Source organism: Martes martes, assembly GCF_963455335.1.
Source record: "Martes martes genome assembly, chromosome: 5".
Taxonomy (NCBI): domain Eukaryota; kingdom Metazoa; phylum Chordata; class Mammalia; order Carnivora; family Mustelidae; genus Martes; species Martes martes.
In genome coordinates, this window is record NC_137892.1 from 83,977,645 (window position 1) to 84,001,437 (window position 23,793).

At 42.7% G+C, this 23,793-nt stretch overlaps 1 protein-coding gene across 1 annotated transcript in view; it reads left to right on the forward strand.

Moving 5' to 3' along the window:
• The window catches only part of PRELID2 (PRELI domain containing 2), a 70,446-nt gene that overhangs the window by 41,265 nt on the left and 5,388 nt on the right, over positions 1-23,793 (forward strand). The window lies entirely within an intron of this gene.

The window sequence follows — 23,793 nt, forward strand, 5'->3', positions numbered from 1 at the left end:
GTGAGATGCATAAAGTAGACACTATTAGTCCCATTGTGTTGAAGAGAAATGTCTAGAAGACATAAGTGCACCTAAAATGTGGGTGGCTGCTAGTCTGCTTTCCTTTTTCTAACGTATACATGCTGAGCACCTGCTTTGTGTTAGGCACTGTGGTAAGCTTAGGCTAAATGGATTTACCCAAGGTCATGGGACTAGCAAAGGGTGGAGTCTGGACTCACATCCCCATCTTTTGCAACAAGTCTTGCTCTTTGCCCTTTCACTGTGCAAGATATGTTCCGATAAATGACGCAGAATGTTTGCCTCCTTAGCACCATCCTGTGTATTAGATGCATTTATGTTGTGGTCTTACTCCCTCTGTAGTTATTACTACTCTTTGGTTGCAAATAACAGAAACTACTTTAGGCTCACTCACTGTAAGGGTACAAGGGTGGTGAGACAGGCAGGCAGGCTTCAGAATGGTCTGCCCGGACAGAGAGCTGCCAGGAGCCCATGCTACTCCTCCTTCAGCAGAGAATGCATCTGTTTGATTCTCTTCTCTGCTTCACAGACTGTAGAGTAGGACGTGGGCCTCCACCGTCCAGGTGTACATGGTCTGTAGAGCTCTGGCCAGTAAAGAGACTGTCTGCTTATTTTATTCATTTCCAAACTCTTTGGAAGGGACTCTCATTGTCCTTTCATAGGTCAGGCATGGCCAGGTGGGTGGAAGTCAAGTTTTATGAATAAGGCTTGACTTGGGATGTGAGTGTGTGGGTCAGGGTTGGGATGTCACTTCCCAGGGAAGGGAGGTGGTGGGATGTGCCAATAGTCCTGAAGGTTTCTGGCATGGTGTCACAGTAGATTCCGTGTTCTTGATGGCAGAGAGGCGGTTTTATTAATCTTAATCCCAATTCCCCTCAACTCAGACTAGCTTGGTCAGTGCTCCTATGTTTATGTGGAAATGAGTAGAAAGGAGATAGAATGCAGAGCTCTATCTCAGTTGGTTTCTGATGAATGTGATCTAGAAATCATCAAGTGACTATAAATTTTTAAAGTGAGGAACCCAACTAATTTCTCCTTTTTTCTCACTTCTGCTCAGAAATAAGAGCACGTTTTTCCTGCTAGGTTTGCCTTTTCTGACTTTCTTTTCTTTTTTTTTAAGGAGGCTTAGTTTAATGAGTTAGCTTTTCAATTTTAGGAGCCACTAGTGCTAAATTGTCTTTTACCTTTTATCCAAGTGCTGATGTTTTCCGGTATCAGTCTCACTTCGTGATAAACCTTCACAGCGGAGCCTGCATAAATGGCTTTCTGTGGAAGTTACTGTGAGAGTGTTTTAGGTGACTTTATTTTCACTTTAGGACTTTATCCTTGAGGCTCTTTAGTGATGGTGAAGGTGCGATCTGATATCTATTTTTATCCAGAAAAAGCACAGTGAGGCACTCACAAAGTTTCTGTCTCTGTTTGTCCGCTAGAAGCCGGCCCTGGATACGGGCGCCCAAGGTGAGGTTGCTTGTGTTTCTGTGCCTCCAGAGGTGGTGTGATTGCTTTTCTCTCCTCCCTTCACTCGGAGGTGACTTGTAATTTGGGGGCCTTTCTGAGACAAAAGCTGACTTTTCATATATCCCTCGGACCTCACTTTCCTCTTAGAATGAATGGAAGTATGCGGGCAGGCGAATGACAACTGCCCCCTCTTAGCCCAGTCAACAACTAGGTTTTTGAAATAGAAGCTGTTCTAATGTCTAGCCACTAAAGCCCCTTGTGTTTGTAATGAGGCACAACTCACGTTATCCCTCTGATCCTAAATTTAATTGTCTACAAGGTGGAAATTTAAGATTTTTAAAAAAGATTTTAGTTAGTTATTTGAGAGAGTGAGTGAGAGAGCAGGAGCAGGAATAGAGAGAAAGAGAAGCAGGCTCCCCACTGAGCAGGGAGCCCGATATGGGGCTCAGTCCCCAGGATCCCGAGACGATGACCTGAGCTGGAGGCTGACACTTAACCGACTGAGCCACCCAGGTGTCCCACAAGGTGGGAATTTTAATGCATTCCACAAATAGGTGTGAAAACTATGTTTGAAAGTTTTCAGTTGATTGAAAAACACAGGTTACATATACATAAGGTGTTCTTCTGTTTTCAAGAATAAAAAAAATCGAAGTCACATGCTTTTTCATGCTTTGTTTTTATGGTACATTTTTGTTTTTCTTCGAACTCATAGGAACACACAGTAGATTTTAAACTCAGAAGTTTAGTTCCACAAACACTTTGGGTATCAACTATGTGCCAAGCACTGGGTAGGATGCTGGAGACACAAATAGGAAGGAGAATTCATGAGAGTGGAATATGTGTCTTATACAGCTTTATTTCACAGGTATCTAAAAGCTTGGGGTGGACAGCTTGACAGGCAATGAATAAACATCTGATAGTGAGAATTTATTGAGCCCCACTTGGTGCTCGGTGCTTAGCACTATGGACAGTGCTGAGAAGGGTATTAAAATAACAACTGTAGTTAAAAGAGGCTACTAGATGCCAAGCACTATGCATGGTACACATTACCTAAATTATTTTTCTTTCTCTCTCTCTTTTTTAAAAGATTTATTTATTTGACAGAGAGAGATCACAAGTAGGCAGAGAGGCAGGCAGAGAGAGAAGGGGAAGCAGGCTCCCCACTGAGCAGAGAGCCCGATGCGGGGCTCGATCCCAGGACTCTGAGATCATGACCCGAGCCAAAGGCAGAGGCTTTAACCCACTGAGCCACCCAGGCGCCCCTCTTTCTTTCATTTCCTTCCTTCCTCTTTCTTTCTTTCTTTCTTTCTCTCTCTCTCTCTCTGTCTTTCAGCTTTATTTACTTTTTTTGGTGGGGAGAGAATGAGTGTGAGCAGGGGGAAGGGGCAGAGGGAGAGAGAGAATCCAGGCAGACTCCCTACTGAGCCCAGTGTGGGGCTCCATCCCAGGACACTGAGATCATGACCTGAGCCAAAATCAAGGGTCAGACGTTTTAACCAACTGAGACACCCAGGTGCCCCCTCCACCCCCAGATTACTTTTCTAAACAACTCTGTGACATAGGAGCTTTTAGTCCTGTTCTATGCATCAGGAAACCGAGGTCCCAGGCCATAAAGCAGTTTTCTCAAGGTCACAGAATTAGTGGTGAACTTGGGATTTGAACCCTGACCTCACGGGCTGTAGAGTGTGCTGTTAATAATTATATCCCACTGCCACATCCACCCGCTCTGCCCTCAGGCAGCCGCGTGTGTGGTGGCAGATGTGGCGTGCTTGCTAGAGCTAGAGCAAGGTGATGTGGTATTTACAGGAAGGATAGAGGAATGCAGAAACAAGGAATTCGGTTGCTATGGAAGAACTTGGAATGGCCAGGGGAATGAGGGGCTCTGATGTTGGTAGTTGAAAGGGTTTTGAATGGCTGCAGAGTGTCCTCCCTTCTGGTTGGAGCTTCCTGCTTCTGGTTTTACCCAGCTTCTACCTGGTCTAAATTCCAGAGTGCCAGACAGGTTGAGGGTGTGTTCAGCTGTTAGTTATATCCTTTTTTCTGCTTTCCTATGGACTGTGAGTTTGTTATTGTGCTGTCTTGAAAGTATCTTCATATTACAAAAAAAAAATTTCAATGGCATTTTTCACAGAAGTAGAATAAACAGTCCTAGAGTCTGTATGGAAGCAGAGAAGACCTCAAACAGCCAAAGCAATCTTGAGAAAGAAGCTGGAGGCATTGTATTCCCTGATGTCAAACTATATGACAGAGTTGTAGTCATCAAACCCTTATGGTATTGCCTAAAAACAGACATACAGATCAAAGGGACAAAATAGAGAGCCCAGAAATCAACCCATGCTTATTTGGTCAATTAATTTATAACAGAATAACCATGAATATACAGTAGGGAGAGGACAGTCTTTTCAACAAATGGTGCTGGAAAAACTGGACCTCTACATGAGAAAGAATGAAACTGAACCACTTCCTTACACCATACACAAAACACAATAGCAGAACCCCTAAACGAATGTTAAAAAAAATGGGCAGAGGAACCAAATAGACATTTTTCCAAAGAATGCATACAGATGGCTAACAGGTACAGGAAAAAATGTTGAATATCACAAATTATCAGGGAAATGCAAATCAAAACCACAATGAGATACCATCTCCCACCTGTCAGAGTAAGTGATGTCAGCAAACAGGAAATAATCAGTGTTGGCGGTGGGAGAAAAGAGAACCCTTGTGTGCTGCTGGTGGGAATGTAAGTGGTTTTCCAGCCACTGTGGAAAACAGTATGGAGGTTCCTAAAAAAATTAAAAATAGACCTATCCTGTGATCTAGCACTTCCACTTCTGGGTATTCATCCAAAGGAAATGAGAACACTACCTCAAAAGATAGATATACCTCCATGTAATAATGAATTATTTACATTAGCCGAGATACGGAAACAACCTAAATATCCACTGACAGATGGTATGAGTACATACAAATACCGAATCATCACGTGGTACACCTGAGACTAATATAATGTGTGTGCCAGGTGCATTTCAATAAGAAGAAAACACACCCGTGAAGGTGATGTGGGGAATGGTGTGTTTGGTGACATAAAAGATGAGGCAAAAACGTCACCCGTCAGTTGGAAAGTTCAGGGAATCGTGGATTCTCAGGGTGGAAGGACCTTCACTTCCTGAGCTGCTAATCAAATCCAGATTCAAGCACGGCACAGATACTTTCTGGCTTAGACTCCTGGGGGCACGATGGAGTACGAGCTGTTGAGTACATGCGATGGTCTGCGAGTTTGGAAAGTGGGGCCTTAGAGAAGAGGGAGCATGCATTTTCCAGATGTTATTTGACTTGCCAAAATCATAGATCTATAAGGAGAGGTAAACCTACAGGAAATATTGCCCGGTTCCCCCCAATCTAAATATTAAAAACTATATTAAAGATTTTTTATTGTGATAAAGTATATGTTATGTAAAATTTACCAGTTTGACTATTTTTAAATGCACAGTTTACGGTCCTTAAGTATATTCAGTGTTGTGCAACTATCAGCACCATCCAAATCCAGAACTTTTTCACCTTCCTAAGAATAGCTCAGTAGCTAAAATGTTAACTCCCCATTCCTTGCTTCTCCCAGCTCCCAGCAACTGCCCTTTTATTTTTGTCTCTGTGAATTGGACTTCTTGAGGTAGTCCATGTAAGTGGAATCGTACAGTATTTGTACTTTGTTTCACCTAGCATAATGTTTTCAAGGTTTATCAATGTCATGGTGTGTGTCAGTATTTCTTTTTAAGGCTGAGTGTTGTTCCATTATGTATTTTTTTAAAAATTTTATTTATTTATTTGACAGACAGAGATCATAAGTAGGCAGAGAGGCAGGCGGAGAGAGAGAGGGGGAAGCAGACTCCCTGCCGAGTGCAGAGAGCCCGATGTGGGGCTTGATCCCAGGACCCTGGGATCATGACCTGAGCTGAAGGCAGAGGCTTTAACCCACTGAGCCACCCAGGTGCCCCTCCATTATGTATTTGTACCACATCTTATTTATATTCATCTGTCAGTGGACACTTGGGTTTCTTCCACCTTTTGGCTATTGTGAGTAATGCTGCCATGAATATGGGTCTATAAATATCTGTTCAAGTCTTTGCTCTCGATTCTTTTTCTGGATTCTGTGGTAATTCCGTTTAAATTTTTGAGGAACTGCTTAAAAGTTTGTTTTTGAGATAGCTAGCTATCTTTGTCCATGGTAGCAGTGGACTGTACCATTACTCTGTATTTTTCTCAAGTCCATCCAGAAGAGTGATGCTATATATACTCTACTGTTGGCTGGTGACACCAGTGAGCGTGCCATATGGTGCTCTCCTCAGTCTGAGAGGCATTCGGTTGTCCTTAACTCCGCCATAGTCTCTGTTCCTGTCGTAATTTCAGGTTCTTGGGAACAGTTTTGATCCATGACAGGTTGGAACTGTTGAAAAGTGCCATAGACAAGTAGCACACCGGATACTACTTAAGTACATATTTTAACTTGCCTTGAGGCAAGCAAGCACATTCAAAAAACAGATCCAGAAAACAGAGAGAAATCTCTGACAGAAAATAGAGGTTGAGGGAAGTCTGAGACACATGAAAGGCATCATACACATTTTTGGAGCCTAGGGGGAATGGCCAACAGCTGTGAAGCAGGGCTGGTGGAGCCCAGGCCAGTCAAGTCCACCTCAGGGATCCTAGAAGAAGGACACAACAGAGAGCTCAGGATATTCCATGGGTATGTGCGGCTCTGCAGTTTTCTCCAGTTCTGGGAAGGTAGCCTTTGGGTCTTCATTTTCAATCTTTTCTTCATTATCATCCACCCATACCCAGTGAATCTTTTTAGACTTTTTTTTTCCCTGTTTGTCACCTCCCCATGAAATATTCATACCATGGGTATATCATTATCTGCTTATATATAACATTATGCCTTGGTTTTATACATTAAAAAGTATAAGATATTTTTCACTCCCGCAAATAAATTGCTACCTTGTTTTGATACGGTTCTCACTGAGACAGTGTGCTTCATACACACTGGTTGTAACTGTCTCTGAATCTCCCAAATTCAGTCTCCAATCCCCTTGCCCCCGACCCGCAAAATTCCACACCAAAACCGAAAGAACTTTTTAGTGATCTCCTAAGTGGTTCTTGCATATTTCCAGTTTTCCTCTTCTGGGCGAGGCTTAGGAGATGATATGGGTGATAACACTCTTGCCTGCAAGTGTGCTTTTTTAGCCCCATTGTCTCTGTGCTTGGAGACACTGCAAAAGCTGTGGAAATGCGGAGCTCTCATGATGTACTCGGGTAGAGATTTTTTTTCTTTCTTTCTTTTTTTTTTTAAGATTGTGAAATACATTTTCAGTGAGTAATAAAATAATTTGTTATCCTAGCCACTCTCCTGGCAAGGCCCCATTATTCTTCCCATCATTATTCTTGTGTTGATCGGGAGGCTGAAGCGGAGAGAGGCTGAATTCAACAGCACATGAAATATTTGTCAGTGAAACAATGTGGGCAAGTCAGACAGTTTGAACATCAGTTTAAAGAAGGTCTGGCCTACACATGCTTCAGCTAAAGATATCTGAACATGCTGTTTCCTTAGGAGGTTTGTAAAAACCCATTTTAATAGTGGAATATAATTCCCTGAGATGGAAGATGCTATTCTTTTTTTTTTTTTTAAAGATTTTATTTATTTATTTGTCAGAGAGAGAGAGAGAGCGAGAGCGAGCACTGGCAGACGGAGGCAGAGGGAGAAGCAGGCTTCCTGCTGAGCAAGGAGCCCGATGCGGGACTCGATCCCAGGACGCTGGGATCATGACCTGAGCCGAAGGCAGCCGCTTAACCAACTGAGCCACCCAGGCGTCCCAGGAAGATGCTATTCTTGTGTACATACCAGTATATATAAGTGTGTGTGTGTTTGTATATGTATACACACACACTGTACATAACACACACACACACACGCACACATACCCTGAGACACGGTGTTTGTAGTAGTCCAAATGGGCATTTGATAAACCTGGCTACTATTTGGTAGCCTTATTTCTGTAAACTCTGTTAGTCATCTGTGGCAGTATAACACATTATCCTGGCGCCCCACAGCTTACAACAACACGAACTTACTGTCTCTTGGGTTCTGTGGGTCTGGAGTCTGAGCATGGCTTAGTCGGGTCTTCTGCTTCATGGTCTTGCAAAGATGTAATCAAGGTGTTGGCTGGGGCTGTGATCTCATTGGAAGGTTCTGTGGGGAAGATTCAGTTCCAGATGCATTCACATCGTTGCTGGTAGGAGTCTGCCAGTCGCCCTTGGCTCCTTGCCGTATGGGGCTCTCACAACATTGCAGCAGGCAAGAGAGGGGGCAGGGGATTGCTAGCAAAGGAAAAGCCATAGTTTTTGTTACTTAATCATAGAAGCGACGTCCATTTCTTTTTTTGTATTGTGTGCATTAGATGTCACCCACCCTCAAGGGAGGGGTATTACACAGGGCACAAACACCAAGAGGCAGGAATCACTGGGAGCAATGTCAGCACTGCCTACCATTCTGACCTCAACTGATTGGTATGCCATGTCGCACGTACAACTGTTAAATTCCTTTTGACACCTATTGGAAATTGATGATAATTAGAAGTTGGTAAGGGTCAGCTGCACCCTCACAACCTTACTACCAGCTTATAAAAAAGTTCTGCAATGCATGCAGACATTTTGTTAACCCTTTGTTTATAAGTAGGCACAAAAAGTTCACCTGTTTTATCAGTTTGATTAAATCTCTGTCCTTTTGGGTGCTCTGACCATGAATTACATAAGCAGCTAGCTCACTGAAAACAGCTGACACTTCCAAAGGCAGGATTCAGCTGTTTTAAAGATAGCCTCAGGCAGCCAAATCTTCTGATCCAGTGGGCATCATAGGACCATCTAGGCATAAACTTTGGGTGCCATCCCTAAAGTTGGCTGGTGTAGGGCTTGCTGGATAGAATCTTAGAGCTTCGTTGTGCAAGGATGGGTCTATCTCTGGAATTTTGAGCTGATCCCTGTATCTTAAGTTCCACTAATGAAATTAAGGTGATTCCATGTGGCACACTCACTAGGAAGTCACTAGCTTTACCAGTGAAAATTCACAATTTTAACATTCCTTATTCCAGTTATCGAAGCCCCTGTTGTTTTCAAGGATAGAGGTAACTGAAGTTTCTGGAGAGTAGGTTTGCTGATTAGAATGCTCATAGCCCAACCCATAGAGCCTGCAGCCTGCATCAGGACAACTGACACAGGCACCTGAATAAGATACTGTATGTGCTGACATATTTTGAAGCAAATTACAGATATCCTAATAATCATACCAGATATCAATTCCTGAACCTAGTATATTCTGCCTTTAGAAAGATCATTCAGCATGAAACAAGGTTTTGGCTGGCTGTGTGTTTAACACGGGATTGAATGTGAAGCTTCAGCGAAGTCCTCCTTGGTCCGTACTCTGGTTTTTTTACTTCCTACACATCACATTTCACATTTGGACCCTGAATTTTCTCATCTCCAAAACAGAGTGATGGGGGTCGTACTTCATAGGGTTATTTTATTTTTATTTATTTATTTATTAAAGATTTTATTTATTTATTTGACAGAGATCACAAGTAGGCAGAGAGGCAGGCAGAGAGAGAGAGGGCGAAGCAGGCTCCCCGCTGAGCAGAGAGCCCGATTTGGGGCTCTGATCCCAGGACCCTGGAATCATGACCCGAGCCGAAGACAGAGGCTTTAACCCACTGAACCACCCAGGCGCCCCACATAGGGTTGTTTTAAAGATTAAGTGAGGGTACATATATGAAATACGGCTGGCACATAGAGAAACTTCAAGATTTATTAGCATTAAGAGAAGTTCTCTGATAAGAAAGTTATTTTTATATGTAAGTAACCTCTTAAATACTTATCTAAACAAAAATTTTAGATTGCAGCAGTTTATGTTTTGTTTTTTTTTAAGATTTTATTTATTTATTTGACAGACAGAGATCACAAGTAGGTGGAGAGACAGGCAGAGAGAGAGAGAGGAGGAAGCGTACTCCCCGCTTAGCCGAGAGCCCGATGTGGGGCTCTGATCCCAGGACCCTGGGATCATGTCCTGAGCTCAAGGCAGAGGCTTTAACCCACTGAGCCACCCAGGTGCCCAGTTTATGGTGTTTTAAACAAATCATTTGTTTAAATCTGTAATTTTAATACTTATTGTGTCCACTTTTAACATTTTGATTTAGTTCCTTCTGTGTGTCTGTGCATGTTGGCATATGTATGTATGTATGGTACTGTTTTGGAAGACAAAATCGGGATTATTCTGTTTATTTAGCCCATCTTTTTTCATTTATGGATACACTGGTAACATTTTCCTTGAAAACATGAGTTTTGCTGCCTTCATAGTATTCCATTGGCAGAATTGCTTCTGTTGGTTCCTATTTTTTCACCATTATAGATAATATTGTGGTAAATCCACTTCCTGGGTTAAAGAGTGTGCACATTTTTAAGGCCTTTGATGCAGATCGCTAGATTTCTTTACAAAATAGTTTTTGCCAGTTTGTAGCTTCCATCAGAAGCCAACTGGGTATTACCAGTTTTCTTGCTGTGTGACTTGAATGAAGGACCTAACCTCTTAGAAGTTCCTTTGTCATTAGGAAAGCAGGGTTCGTTATTCTACCCTCATAGGATTATTGCGAAGAGGAAATGAAATTGTTAGCTCCAGTCTTCTGATTCTTCTACAAAGACATTGAAAGTTAATGCTTCTGTCATTAACTAATTGTTTGACATCTGTCCTCCTCCATACTGATGGTGTTACTTCAGACTGGTTACCCTGAACTGCTCAGTTCCTCATCTGTGAAATGAATGCCTAGTAGACACACACGCAGGGTAGTCACAACCCTAAAAAAGAGTGGACATTCAAAACCCAGTAATAGAGGAAGACAGGAAATAAAAATGTCTTTCAGAAGAATAAATGTGAAAGTCACAACAAGTATGACATATGAACATCAGTGTAATAATCTGCTGACGGCACGTTGGATACTTATATTTCCTTGGTTATGTGAGTCTTTTCAAGAATTTTTACATCACTTGAACCACTTGAACTGATGAATTATTTTCTGTCCTTACTTCCACAGGGTTTATTTCCTTGCTCTCAATTTACCTCTGTTGATAATACTTTTTAATCCCACTCTTGAGTGCTCAAATAGATTGATTTATTCCGTATTTATTCATTAGATGTTGTGAGAATATTACCAGGAGTTCTGATTTTTAACAGCTTATTGCTAGATCACTTGAATGATAGTAACAGCCCTCTGCTTACCTGTCCCCTCCCTGTCAGCTCAGCTTGTCCTGCTAGCTCTGTAGAGTTTTAGTCTCAAGCAAGGTAGCCTTTGTAGTGAAAACCTCTAGGTGAAAATGAGTATGTGGTGAGTGGTAACAGTCTTTGGTCCTTTCCCTGAGTTTAAGTCAATGCCTTTACCTTGACTGTGAGACTTGAGAATCCAGAATTCCTTGATGGTTCAACTGAATTCATCAGGGTGGTAATAGACTGCTCAGTGATAAAGCTTTGGGGGAAACCTTGCAACCACCCAGCTGCAGCCTTCTGTGAAACTTGATGAACCTGAGAGGTTAGGCTCTTAGGTGAAATGGCAGAAAGTGGTTTCTTGAGCGCTAGATGTGTCATTGGCATTATTTGCATAGTGATCGGAAGTCACTTCTGTGTACATCATACAGCATTTAATGTAGGGGCCGAGAATCAGGAAATCCAGGTGGTGACCCTGCCTTGGCCACACTCAGTGGGCACATTGCTTGGATTGGTTGCTCTGAACTCCAGGGATTAAATTAGGAGAGTTGGTTTTAATTCTGACACGATAACAATTTTTTTGTTGTTGTTGTTTGGAGCCATTCCTCCTTTCCTTCAGTGTGTAAATATCAAGATTTGAATTGTTTTTTCTAACAAATAGTTTTTAAGCCTGCCTAAACATTCAGGAGTTTAAGCTAAGTGGGGATCCAGGACTGTCAGAGATAATTCGTGTAACAAGTAGGTAGTCAAGGGTTGAGGTGTTGGTGATAAGATATTTAAAAATAATAAACATGCTTGCATAAAATACTAGTTAGCAAGTGGGGTGGTAAGCATGTGGTAGGGAAGTTACAGTTTCACTTGATAGTCCTACTCAGATGAGCTAAATAAAGTGCTTATTACAAAGATCTGTGGGTGTTGTAGGGGTCTTTGAGCTATGAGTACCCCATTATAGAAATGTTGCCTTATTTTTAATCATGCTTTCTGAAAGCACAGACTGTTCTGGAAATTTGGAGAAAACTGGATACAATATTAATATTAACTATAATCTATTGAGTATTTACCATGAGCCAAACGAGGCACTATTTTATAAGCAGTGGATTCTCCCAATGATTCTGAGGGAGAGAGAGAGACTATTCTACTGCTCCATTTTGCAGATGAGGGAGTGGTGGCACAAAGGTGGTTTTACTTGCACAGGGTCATCAGCCAGCAGGTGGCAGAGCTAGAATTCCAGGGGGTCTGACATCAGAGCCCATCCTCTTAACTGCCATACTCTTTGACTCCCTGACCTGGAGGGCAGATTCCTTTCCCCCAAAAAGCTTGGCTGAGGAGACAGGACAAATGCATGGTGGGTCTCCATCAGCATGGGGTATGACCTTGGAGTCTGATGACCTTGAAGTCAGCACTTGTCAAAATACAGAGAAAATGTCATTGTCTCCATAACACTTACTGTGATACTTGCTTTCCTAATGTTCCTTCACTCTCACTCCCACCCAGGAGTCTCTGGAGATGTGGGAGCCACGTTCTCCCCACTGTTCAGATAGAACTTGCAACCCATCTATTACTTCTCTGAGTTCACTTTCCCACTCTGTTGTGCTAAATTCAAAAACAGAGACAATGAGAACATAGGTATTTGTGGCCACCATAAATCTTCACACATCTCATAGAATCCCAAGGCAGACACAGAATTGAAAACTGAAACAGCTCTGGCCAGGTGACATTGAAATATTGGAAAAATTGGGGCTGTGTCTGCAGATTGTGTGGATTAGATGTATTTGAGGCACAGAGTTTTTGTGGATCAAATCTGTTGTTGGACTGGACTTGAATTCAGCTGGGTTCTTTGTGCTAAATTAAGATTCTTAGTTTAACCAACAAGGCCAAGAAAATGTCATTGAGGCTTTTCAGATCAGGAATTAATGCAGAAATCTGGGTAGAGCAACTTGAATTGCAAAGGTAATTTAATTTCTTAAAGGTACATCCAATAGTTAAACTTCAGTTGTGTGCTTAAGCCCTGCAGCATACTAATTAAATGCTCTGTGGGTTCTCTGGGGTGTCCAGCTGTTCCCCTTGATCATTCTTCTTCCTCTGTAGGTGGTGATTTCTTACTCTGTCTCCCCACTCTGTGGGAGAATTTTATCTCTTGCTGAATGACCCCTTTGGTTTGTGCCCACCCTTTGTGAGACTTGAGGTACCAGGCAGAGCCCCAGCAGGAGAGGGGCACAAGGCTGGAGTGCCTGCCGGGTAAGGAGGAAAGAAGCCTGTGGCTTGTGAACCAAGGTTTGTTGGAGTGATATTTCTTTGTCACTTTCCGTTTCTTTGGAATCCCCCTTGCTGCCTGGAATTTGTCCCCTTCCTTCCTCTCCCTTTGAGAGAGTGAGGGGGGAGGGAGGGGCAGAGTGGGAGATGGAGAGAGAGAGGATTTTTTTTTTAAAGATTATTTATTTATGAGAGAGAGAGTGCACTGGAGCACAAGCAGGCAGAGGCGGAGAGAGAAGCAGGCTCCCTGCCGAGCAAGGAGCCGGATGCAGGACTCAATCCCAGGACCCTGGGACCTGAGATCATGACCTGAGCCGAAGGCAGTGGCTTAACCGACTGAGCCACCCAGGCATCCCGAGGGAGAGGATCTTAAGCAGGCTCTAGGCTCATCATGGAGCCCAACACCGGGCTTGATCTCATGACCCTGAGATCATGACTTGAGCCCAAATCAAGAGTCAGACATTTAACCAACTGAATCACCTTGACTGCTTATTCCTTGTCTAGCTTTCTTACTTAGATTCTAGCTTAACTATTTTTCTCTTTTTCTCTGAATTTCCTTAGTAAAGGAAAATGGTGGGTTTTTGAGAGTAGCTCCTTTCATATTGACACCAATTTAAGATTTACATCCCTCTGGTGGGGATGTAGCTTTTTTACTTTTCAAAATATTAACATTTTTAAAAGCATACTGTTTTTTCTATTCTCTTCGCTTCTTAATGTTTGAATATTTCATAATTTTAAAAATGGCTGCACTTCTCCCAAAAAGACTCTTGTAGTCTGTAAACAAACAAAAAAAATTAAGGTTTTGTTTAAAATGTTTTTGAATAGGTGCTACCTGCACATAAGTGTCATAAAATATATTTTTTCAGCAGAGCCATATAGGTTCTTTTGTCCTAGATCTCTTTGAAAATCAGCAGAATGTCCTGTACTGATCGATCAGCTGTGTGACCTTCAGTAAGCCATTTAACTTTCTGAGTCTCATTTTCCTCCTCTAAAGTAAGGATCATATTGGAACCTATTTCATCAAGTACTTGGGAGAAATAAATGAGTTACATGCATGAAATGCTCAGGACAAGACTTGGCATACAGCAAATAAGCAGTTATTATTTGAAAAGAAAAATGCAAGGAAGTTCTAAGCGAGAACTTGTTTTTCTTATGAAGGCTACAGACAGTTGTTTTTAGAGGTTATGATAAGCCTGTCTTTGGGAGCCTGAACTTAAATCTCTGGGCTCCCTCTCATAGGGTGTGTACAGATTGAGCCTCTGATGGAATGTGAATGATAGTACTTACCTTCGGAGCAGGAGAATAAAAGGGAATGGTATAAAGAAGTGCTTAAAATATCTTGGCACATATTAAATACTCCAGAAATGATAACTGTTATCTTGCTATTATAGTTCAAATTGGCATGTTCTTTTCAGTCTTTTATATGCAGATTTTTAAACAGCCCTAATTACGGTATAAGTACAATTTCATGTCTTGCTCTTTTCAAGTAATATTACATCACAAATGCCTACCACAGCAACTATAGAAACCGCAAAGCCAACATTTTAATGACCACATAATATTTTGTTAAGTTGTCGTACAAGAACTGATTGCCCTGTTTCTTTAGGATTGAGCATTGAAGTTGTTTCCAGGCTTCCCATTAGCAGCGAGACCATGTGAAACATCTTTAAACATGGAATCTTTCATATTTTGTGTCAACACCTTAGAAAAGATTCCCTGAAGTACTGTTATCAAGATGAAACTGTTGTTGTGATTCTTTGTCTTAGTGAATAGGAGACTTCAGTGCGGGGCCCAGCACCTGGCGCATAGTCCATGCTCAGTCAGTAGTTATTCAGTTAGTGAACACGTGTGCATGTTACTCGATGATTTTTCCAAATGTATGAAGACTTCATGCTTCTATCCTATTTTTTTTTAAGATTTTATTTATTTATATGTCAGAGAGATCAAGATATCAAGCACAAGCAGGGAGAGTAGCAGGCAGAGGCAGAAGCAGGCACCCTGCTGAGCAAGGAGCCCGATGTGGGACTCGATCCCAGGACCGTGGGATCATGACCTGAGCCAAAGGCAGACACTTAACCGACTGAGCCACTAGGCATCCCTGTATTCTAGTTTTTCGAAAGATTATTAGGGAGTGAAAGAGTGTGCATGGGCGGTGTAGGGGAGGGACCAGGGGAGAGGAGGGAGTAGACTCCCCACTAAGCAGGGATCCCAACGCGGGACTTGATCCCAGGACTCTGAGATCATCACCTGAGCCGAAGGCAGACACTACACCAACTGAGCCACACAGGCACCCCTGTTTCTAGCTTACTTTTATTACTAAACTATTATTAAATAGTTTATTTATTAATAATTTACTAAAATAGTCTTAAAAGCAGTGAAGAGACGGTAATAACAGGTCATATTTGTTGAGCACTTCCTTTGCCCCAGGCATCATCCTCAGTACTTACCTGTGTTACCTCCTTCAATTTGCTTAACACTGCTCTGCCATAAGGACTGTTAGGACCATTTTATAGATGAGGAGACAGGGGTGAGTCGACTTGCGACAAACCACACGGGTGCTGAGTGGTGGAACCCGTGTTCACGTGAGCCAGTCAGACCATTAGTCTCTGCAGTTGATTACCAGGCTACAGAGCCCTCCTGCTTCACTTCACCAGCAGCTCACCCTCTTCCACGTCGGAGGGTCTAATGAATAATTTCCCAGGGAATCTGAGGTTCTTGGCCAGATTCCAAACGAAGTTTGAATCAGGTGTCCCTGAGCCTGGAGGGTTTTGCTTCAGTCTCAGAACGAGAGCCAGAATCTCTTACAGGGGCCCGTTCTTTAGAAGGAGTCCCACATTTGCAGTTCACCAAGCAAAGGATGTGCAAATCTATTTTTTCTTTTTTTATAAACCTAAGCTTTTTTTTTTATTGAAGGGAAGAATTTTATTACACTGTTAAACATTCAAGGCAGCTGGTAGATTTAGAACATCATGCATGTGGGAGTTCCTAATTCATGAAGGAGTATCTGGGACCAAACAATACGAAGGATAAGATCCTAGGGATGAACCAGTAATGCTTCCATTTAGTTAGCAGTTGAAATACAGCCATTTTTAGAGTATCAACTGTGTTATTACCACCGTTTCTTCACTCTCTCTTTCCCCTTATCAGTTTATTGTCTGATAATAATGGCAATAATGGGGATAGTGGCTGGGGATTTTAAAGGATATTTGCATCTGTGAACACGGCATGGTATTTTTTTCCCCTTTGCAAATAAATGTCTTTTAAAAAAGAGCAGGGGCTATTATTTGCATGTAGTCATTTTAGGTTTTAGTTGTTTATTTGTAGCTTTTGTTCTGGTTGTTTGTGTTCATTTGTAATATTAAATGCTTGTATTTGCCACGGACGTCATGGTCCTGCCGTTGCACAGGTAATGTGAAGGATGGGGGAGTGAAGGTGAGGCCTCCTATTTCTATAGCTAACGTTCATGATGGCCCTCCGGCTCAAAGCTGTAACCTTAGACCTCATTCAACCTCCCCGGGGTTTTAACGCCAAGAAATGATGAAAGGCTTTTTGTGGGAAGTAACAGCCTCACTAGTTAGTTGGCTTTCGATAAAACAGAGGAATTCTAATTGGCAGATATTGGGTCAGAATAGAAATGTTTCCTGTGCACGTGCCTGTCCTCCAGCTTCTTCCTGGTGCATGAAAGAGCTTCACTTGGTATCAACAGAAAATGAAGTGCATTTGGAGATGAGGTGAGGTGCTCTTATCTTAGGCCAGTTTTAAGAATTACCTGTGTCTTGGTCATCTTAGCCTGCCTCCCTAAGTGGATAAATTAAAATCACCCAGATGTACATGGAAATAACTTTGAGATGGCAGGAAGGGACTGTGCCTAAGGCAACATGTCATTTTTTGGTGATGTGAGAAGAGAACCGTGCAGATGTACTTTTTGAAGGAGGTGGTGTATTGTGGGCTCAGTCACAGAAACCCGGGTGTGAATCTGGATTCTGTGCTTTCATTGCTGGGTGCTATTGGTCAAGTTTCTGAGCCTCTCTAAGTGACATTTTCTTCATGTCGCTGACTTGTACATTGAGTGTGAGGATTAAATGAGACCAGCCTATAATGTGCTCAGCACAGCCTAGTAGGGCTGTAGCCTTTCTATAAACAGTTCTTTCCTGTGACCTGGATTCTAGTTCTGTTCCTTTTGCTGAAGACCTTGTGAGCTAGAGAAAGCTGGTTTACCCGGCGGTGCTCAGTGTTGTCAAATATAAGTTTCAGTAACTCTTAGAGGTGATGTGAAGATCAAGTAAAATGTACCTGGAGAAATCTAATCCAGGCATGAGGTGAGCCCTTGTGGACACTTCCTTTGGGTCACTGACCGTCCACTGAACGGGGGATGCCTGGTTGTGGGAGTCCCGTTGTGAGGGGCCCATAGTCAGATTTGGGTCTGCTAAGAAATCAGTAGCCGCTTTTCAGGCCCCAGGGAGAATGGGCAGGAATGCCTAATAAAAGTCTGTCATGTGTCAGGAGCTTTATCTGTTGCTTCCACAAACTCTCACAGTAATCCTGCAAGGAAATATGCTTCCTTACTTCCTTCTGCCCATTGTATGGTCCAGAAACAATGAGGTAAATACTCATTGTGGAAAGAGTTGGAGAAATCCAGGTTTAAATTTCAGGTTGGTCACTTAACTTGCTCTGTGACCCCAAGCAAGTTACTCTCATTACGGCCCAATTTCCTTACCTGGAAATGGTGAGAGTGAACGTGTCTTAGCTGCGGGGACCACTGAGAGGATTAACTGAGGTAATGTCACTCACGTCGCTCAGGTCGCTGGCAGGTAGTTAGCCCAGTGACTATCCTCAGTATTGGTGAGAGGTTTTGTGATGGATTTTTGACTGAAATATGACTTTGGAAAATTATATTTTCTTCAAAGGACACACGAGATTTGAAGACAGTAGGCTGGCCTCACTGTAAAGAAAACTGTTGACGTACAGAAGTTAATGTGAATGTGGGTGAAGAGAAGGGGAGAGGTCAAAGATAAGAGGAGAATTATCTGGGCATCTAGTGGCTTTATTGTTAGAGACAATAAGCATGCTGGTAATCATTTTATCTCTCAGAACGGGGAAGAAGCAAGGCAGAATTATGACTGCTCTTAAATTTGATGAATAGTGAATAAATGCCAGTAAAGAGAATTGACAGGAGCCCTGTTGTGTTTTAGTTTGTTTAAAGAGTTGGTACTAGACCCCTTCAGTGTGCCAGCCACTGAGGCAGTGCCACCTCAGTGTTGGGAAGACTGTCTTATAATGAGCACTGACAGATGGAATAGGGGTAGAAAGCCTCCCCTTAGTGGAGGTTTCTAAGCAGGTAACCGAAGATCATTTGTCAGAAATGTCACGGATGGCATGTGGCACTAGGTAGGAGGCTGGTCTGTTGATTAGTCAGTGGTGAGAAAGCCATATAGTCCAAGTCAGGAAAAATAAAATTACATGTAGTTTGTTTTAAAAAATTAAAAATGAAAATAGACTAATGGGGTTACATTGGAGGGTTGGGGAAGGAACTTCATAAAATAGGCAAACACCAGTGCCTGAATGCCTTTTAGCCACTGAGATGTTCATGCCAGGTCCGAGTTTGAGAATTGGCAAGATGGAAACGGCTTGGTCCTCTTTCATCTTGATACTTGATCCTGGGATACCTTTCTAAGTCAAGTGGGCCACCTTCGTTTCCTTGAAAAGACTTTCATCTCTGGACTAGATTATACAGTGTCTTTTCCAATTTTTAGATTTTATTATTTGGGGGTATATTCTTTTCCATAACCAATTGTGAAATTAAACATTCTCTTTAAGGAGAGAGGGAGTTTTATCATGCGACGCACAGACATCTGAATTACTATATCTGTTCATGTTCTGCAGTTACACCTAAAGATTTTTGGGTTACTTATCAAAATAAAAATGAATCTTACTCAAGAGTTTATTAGCTACTATGGGAAAATTATATTGAGGTCATACATTCTATCAGATAAAAAAAAAGGCATTGTATTTAAAATAATTTGTAGAGGTGATTAAATATTGATTCATATATTAAGAATCATGCCATTTAGTTTGGGAGCAGGGCTACAGTGTCTGATTTATTTATCAGGCTTTTTGAACATAGTAAATAGGGAAGGGAAGAACAAGCCCCTGCTGTATACCCAGTGTTATAATAGACGTTTTCACATATGCAGTCTCATTTATGCCTTCCGCCCCCTTGTGCTGAAACATCCTGGATCCTGGACTCGCAATCCTGATTGCTTTGGGTCAAATCAGGACTCAGCTTCTTAGTTATTGTGTGACTTTGGTCCAGATGCTTAATTTTTCTGAACCTCACTCATCTCCCTACAAGAAAAGGATAATTCTCTAAGGCAGATGGAGAATGAAGTAAGCCAGTGGCAGGTAAAGCACTCAGCACAGTGCTTGGCATACAGTATGCGCCAGTGATTTTGACTATTAGTATTGGTTGGCGTTATCCCAGTTTTATGGATGAGGAAAACCTAAAGACCTAAGGAATTAACCTACATCAGATTGAAGATGCTTTATTGGGCAAAAGATGTCTTCCTGGAGAAGCTTTGAGCAGTGTTTCTGTTACCTTTTTTTTTTTTTTTTAAGATTTTATTTATTTATTTGACACAGATCACAAGTAGGCAGAGAAAGAGAGAGAGAGAGAGAGAGAGAGAGAGAGAGGAGGAAGCAGGCTCCCTGCTAAGCAGAGAGTCCGATTTGGGGCTCGATCCCAGGACCCTGAGATCATGACCTGAGCCGAAGGCAGAGGCTTTAACCCACTGAGCCACCCAGGCGCCCCATTTTCTGTTACCTTTAATGAGAACACTAGATGCGGATTTGGCCCTTTTTCCCCAGAGATGATGTCCCCTGGCCAAGTGTTTCTCCCATCTCCTGGAGCTTACTTTCTATTGGGGGAGGGGATGGCTGACAGTACAAAATATTTGAAAAAGCACAGTTATTTCCTGTGCTGACAAGTGCTATAAAGAGGAGTAGGACCCAGGTGTGTGATCCAGGTTGTGGCCATGCTGTTTCAGGAAGGGCCATTGGGAGTGTCTGAGGAGGTGCTCGCTGAGTTGAGACCTCAGTATGACAAGGAGGTAGCTGGACCCTGGTAGATTCGGGGATGTTCCTGCTGGAGGGAGCAGTGTGTGGAAGAGAAAGGAGCTGCGCATGTTGCCTGAATGGGAAGCAGGCCTGTGTCTGTGCAGGGCCCTGAGCTGTGTGGGAAAATCCCCAGAGCCATGGTAGTGAGTATGCGTGTATTATGAGAGCAATGGGACACTCTGGAAGGGTTTAAGCAGGGAGTGACATATTCTCATCCTTCTTTTATTCATACTGTTATTCTACACAGAGGAAATGAAAAGATTCGAAGAAAGTTTTTGTATAAACCAACTGAATGAAAAAAAAAAAAACAGAAAAAGAAGTGAGGTCAACTTGATGTAAATTCTTTTTTTTTTTTTAAGATTTTATTTATTAGAGAGAGTGTGCACAAGCAGGAAGGAGGGGCTGAGGGAGAGGGAGAAGCAGACTCCCACTGAGCAGGGAGTCGAGTGCAGGGCTCCATCCCAGGACCTCAGCATCATGACCCTAGCGGAAGGCAGACGCTTAACTGCTTAACCTGCTTAACCGACTGAGCCACCCAGGTGCCCCGATGTAAATGAAGGGTGAGTGGTTTTATAATGAGAATTTAAGCATTTGAATTTATTGCCCTTTGTGAACCACTCATGGCTAATCCAGATTCTTTGGGACCCATTTTAGGTCCTGTCTCTGCTGCCAAATTCTTTTCACATCATTCGTTTCCACTTTTTTTTCTTTTTCTTTTTTTATCCATTTCCATTCTTTATTCTTAACTTGTTTTGTTCTTTCATCCCCTGGGCCGTCCTTGTTATCCTGGCCTTTTCCACTGCCCTCTGAAGAATGCTAACCACTGGGCAGAAAGCAACTGTAAGACTAAAACTCAGCCTCTTTCAGCCTGGCATTGGGAAGTAATCAGTGTATCCGTCTTGTAATCCAGCGACATCACGTACCTTTTGTGTGCCAAATTCTGCACCCGTCTTTTATCGTTGTGATCATTAAGTGAGCAGTTCTTGTTTTGTTAAGAGCGCGCCATAGGTGTGTCTTTTGAAAACTGCTCTAGAAGTTTGCAGTTTTTACAGGGTCTGGTATTGCTGTCTGTGGGACCTCCTAGGTCAGTCAGGGCTTAAGGAAGCATCCGTTGGAGAAGAGAATAAACATTACACTGTCTGGATCGAGCGGCCTGTAGTTCCATTTTTTTCCAGCTCCCCCTTCAGACAAGCCTTTTGTTTTCCACAATAATCAGCTATTTCTCAGAGACTGTTAGCGTGGGGGATCTCTGAAGTGTTTTCAATCTGTGAGGCTCTGGGACGCCTTTGTGGGGATGTGCTTGGCCGGCACAGTGTTGTATTAGGGAAATGAGACCGTGAGAGGCCTCACTTATCTGTACATTGGCAAATAGAGAAAGATAGCCTTGTAATAGAAAAAATCTCAGAGGGGAAAGGAGTAATAAAATCAAGCTGGTTTATGGTTTGTCAGTCCAAAAAGCTTTTAAGCCATATCTATAAAGGTGGATTCACTTAATGTTTGCTCTGCATTTCAGGCATCATTGTGTGATAAGTGGTGTAAATTTAGCCTCTTTAAGGCTGATCTCCTAGGGGTTGAGTTTTAAGCATTGGAACTTTATTTGAAAGGACTCTATCGATTGGGCTTTATTTGGTCCCTCCATGCTGTAGAGAGGCACTAAGTAATGGTTTGGCCTCCCTGTTAGGTTTTTTTTTCTTTCTTAATTCACTTGATAGGTCTCTCTCTCCGCCCCTGTTCTTCACCTTCTATTTCTAACTGTTCTCCTTAAAAAGACTAAAGTGGTATGGGGCGCGGGAAGGGAAAGAAAAATCAACTGTCACATTGTGAACATAATTGATTCAATAAATAATGTCTTTCAATTCCCAAGGCAAACCTCAAAGTCTTCACTTATGTCAATTAGCGTTCAGCTCGGTAAGTGGTGGCATTCTTAATTTGGACGGATGGGGAGAGTTCACCAGTGCTCACTTCCTAAGGAGGGAGTGTGCTTTCCTGTTTTTAAAGACATACCACCAGATTTATGCAAAGAGAAGGTTGCAGTGGAATCAACGTGGCCATTTTTATTCTTCCTGAAAATAGAAGGAAGGCATTTAATTATTGTTCAAGGTTTTGTTGAAACAAACAGATGGAAACAAGGGGAATGAAAACTACTAGATCATAAGCTCCATGTGGGCAGGGGCCGTGTCTTGTTTGTTCACCCTTTAATCTCTAGTGCACACAGTAGGTGCATCATATTTATTGAATGAATCTGTTAATGAGTGAATGAGAGCAGAAATGAATGGTTAAATCTTAGGGAAAGAGTTAGATTAAATTTCATTGCACTGGTGGTTTTGTCCCCACTGTCCTCCTTACCCCCTAAGTCTTTGCAAGTACAGTAGCTCTAAGAGGACCAGAGGTCAGTGTGTACCATATCTTCCAAAATGCACTCTCAGACTGGCAGGGCTGGGAGGGATCTTTGAGGTGGTGTCAGGCTGCCATTCACAGATTCTAGTAAATGAGCCATTTTGGCTTTAGAACCACATGAGGTATATTACAGATCTGCAGGTTCCAGGCCCCAGCCCTAGAAATGCTGACCGTGTGGGTCTCAGCAGGGCGTGGGGATCCGCAGGTGGATCTGTGGGTTCCCCTCCCAGTTCTGGTGTGCAGCTGCACTACCCCTCTGGCCTAGCTGTCCTCTCTGCTCTCCAATCTTAGTTACTCCTTGGTAAAAAGTGACTCAGCTAAAGAAACCCCAGAATAACTTGGCAGTACTGTGACCAGAACCCGGGTCTCGTGACTCTGACAGCAGTGCTCCTGGTCTTAGAGTTTGCAGTTTTAGTTACCCCCGATTCTGTGCTGGTCAGCATTCTGTCAGAATCCTTTAACTGATACTTCTTCCATGTAGGATGGGGCAGTATTGGTGGCGATGGCTAGCCGCAACCTGAAGGAGCATCTAAAACCTCAAGGATATGTTACATTTTGTTTGGTGTACTTTGACACTAAATATATTTTATGATCTTCTCTAGAGGCTCACTTGCTTGCTGTGGCAAAGAATAAACCCCTAGTAGGAAGCCCCAGACTTTCTCTTGAAGCTCCCTCAGTGTTTCCCAGACCTGCCTGATCATGGGAATCCCCTGGGTGCTGGCTAATGGTGCACAACTCTGAGGCTTGCTTGAGTCCTGTTAAATCAAAGTCTTCCTGTGTGTGGTCCCGGGATCTGTGTTTGAGGTTAGCTTAGATCATTCCTGTTCCCTGTAGACTGCTTTCTAGTCCCTGAGAACGGTGTCTCCCATTCCCAGATCCCAGATCCCCCCACATCCAGCTCTGACTTCCTTAAAACTCTCGTTCATAATTACATCATCATGTTGTCTTTCTCTGTGAAGGTTTGTCCCCTGGTCTGCAGAACTTGTTCTTGAACGAGGAAAGAGGGAATATCTGCTTTCCTCTTTCTTCCAGGGTAGATTTTGACTGGCAAGGTGGGTGCATGGAAGGTCGGGATGTGCAGTCATGGAGGGAGCTTGTGAGAAGGGTCAGGGAACCTCTGAAGCCAGAATAGAATGGCTCTATTCTTTCCCTGCATTATTACTCAACAGATACATGATTTGGGGGAAATTATTTAAACCTCTTGGAGTTACTGTTTCCTCATCTGTAAAATGGGAGTAAGAATAGTACTTGTGGGGCGCCTG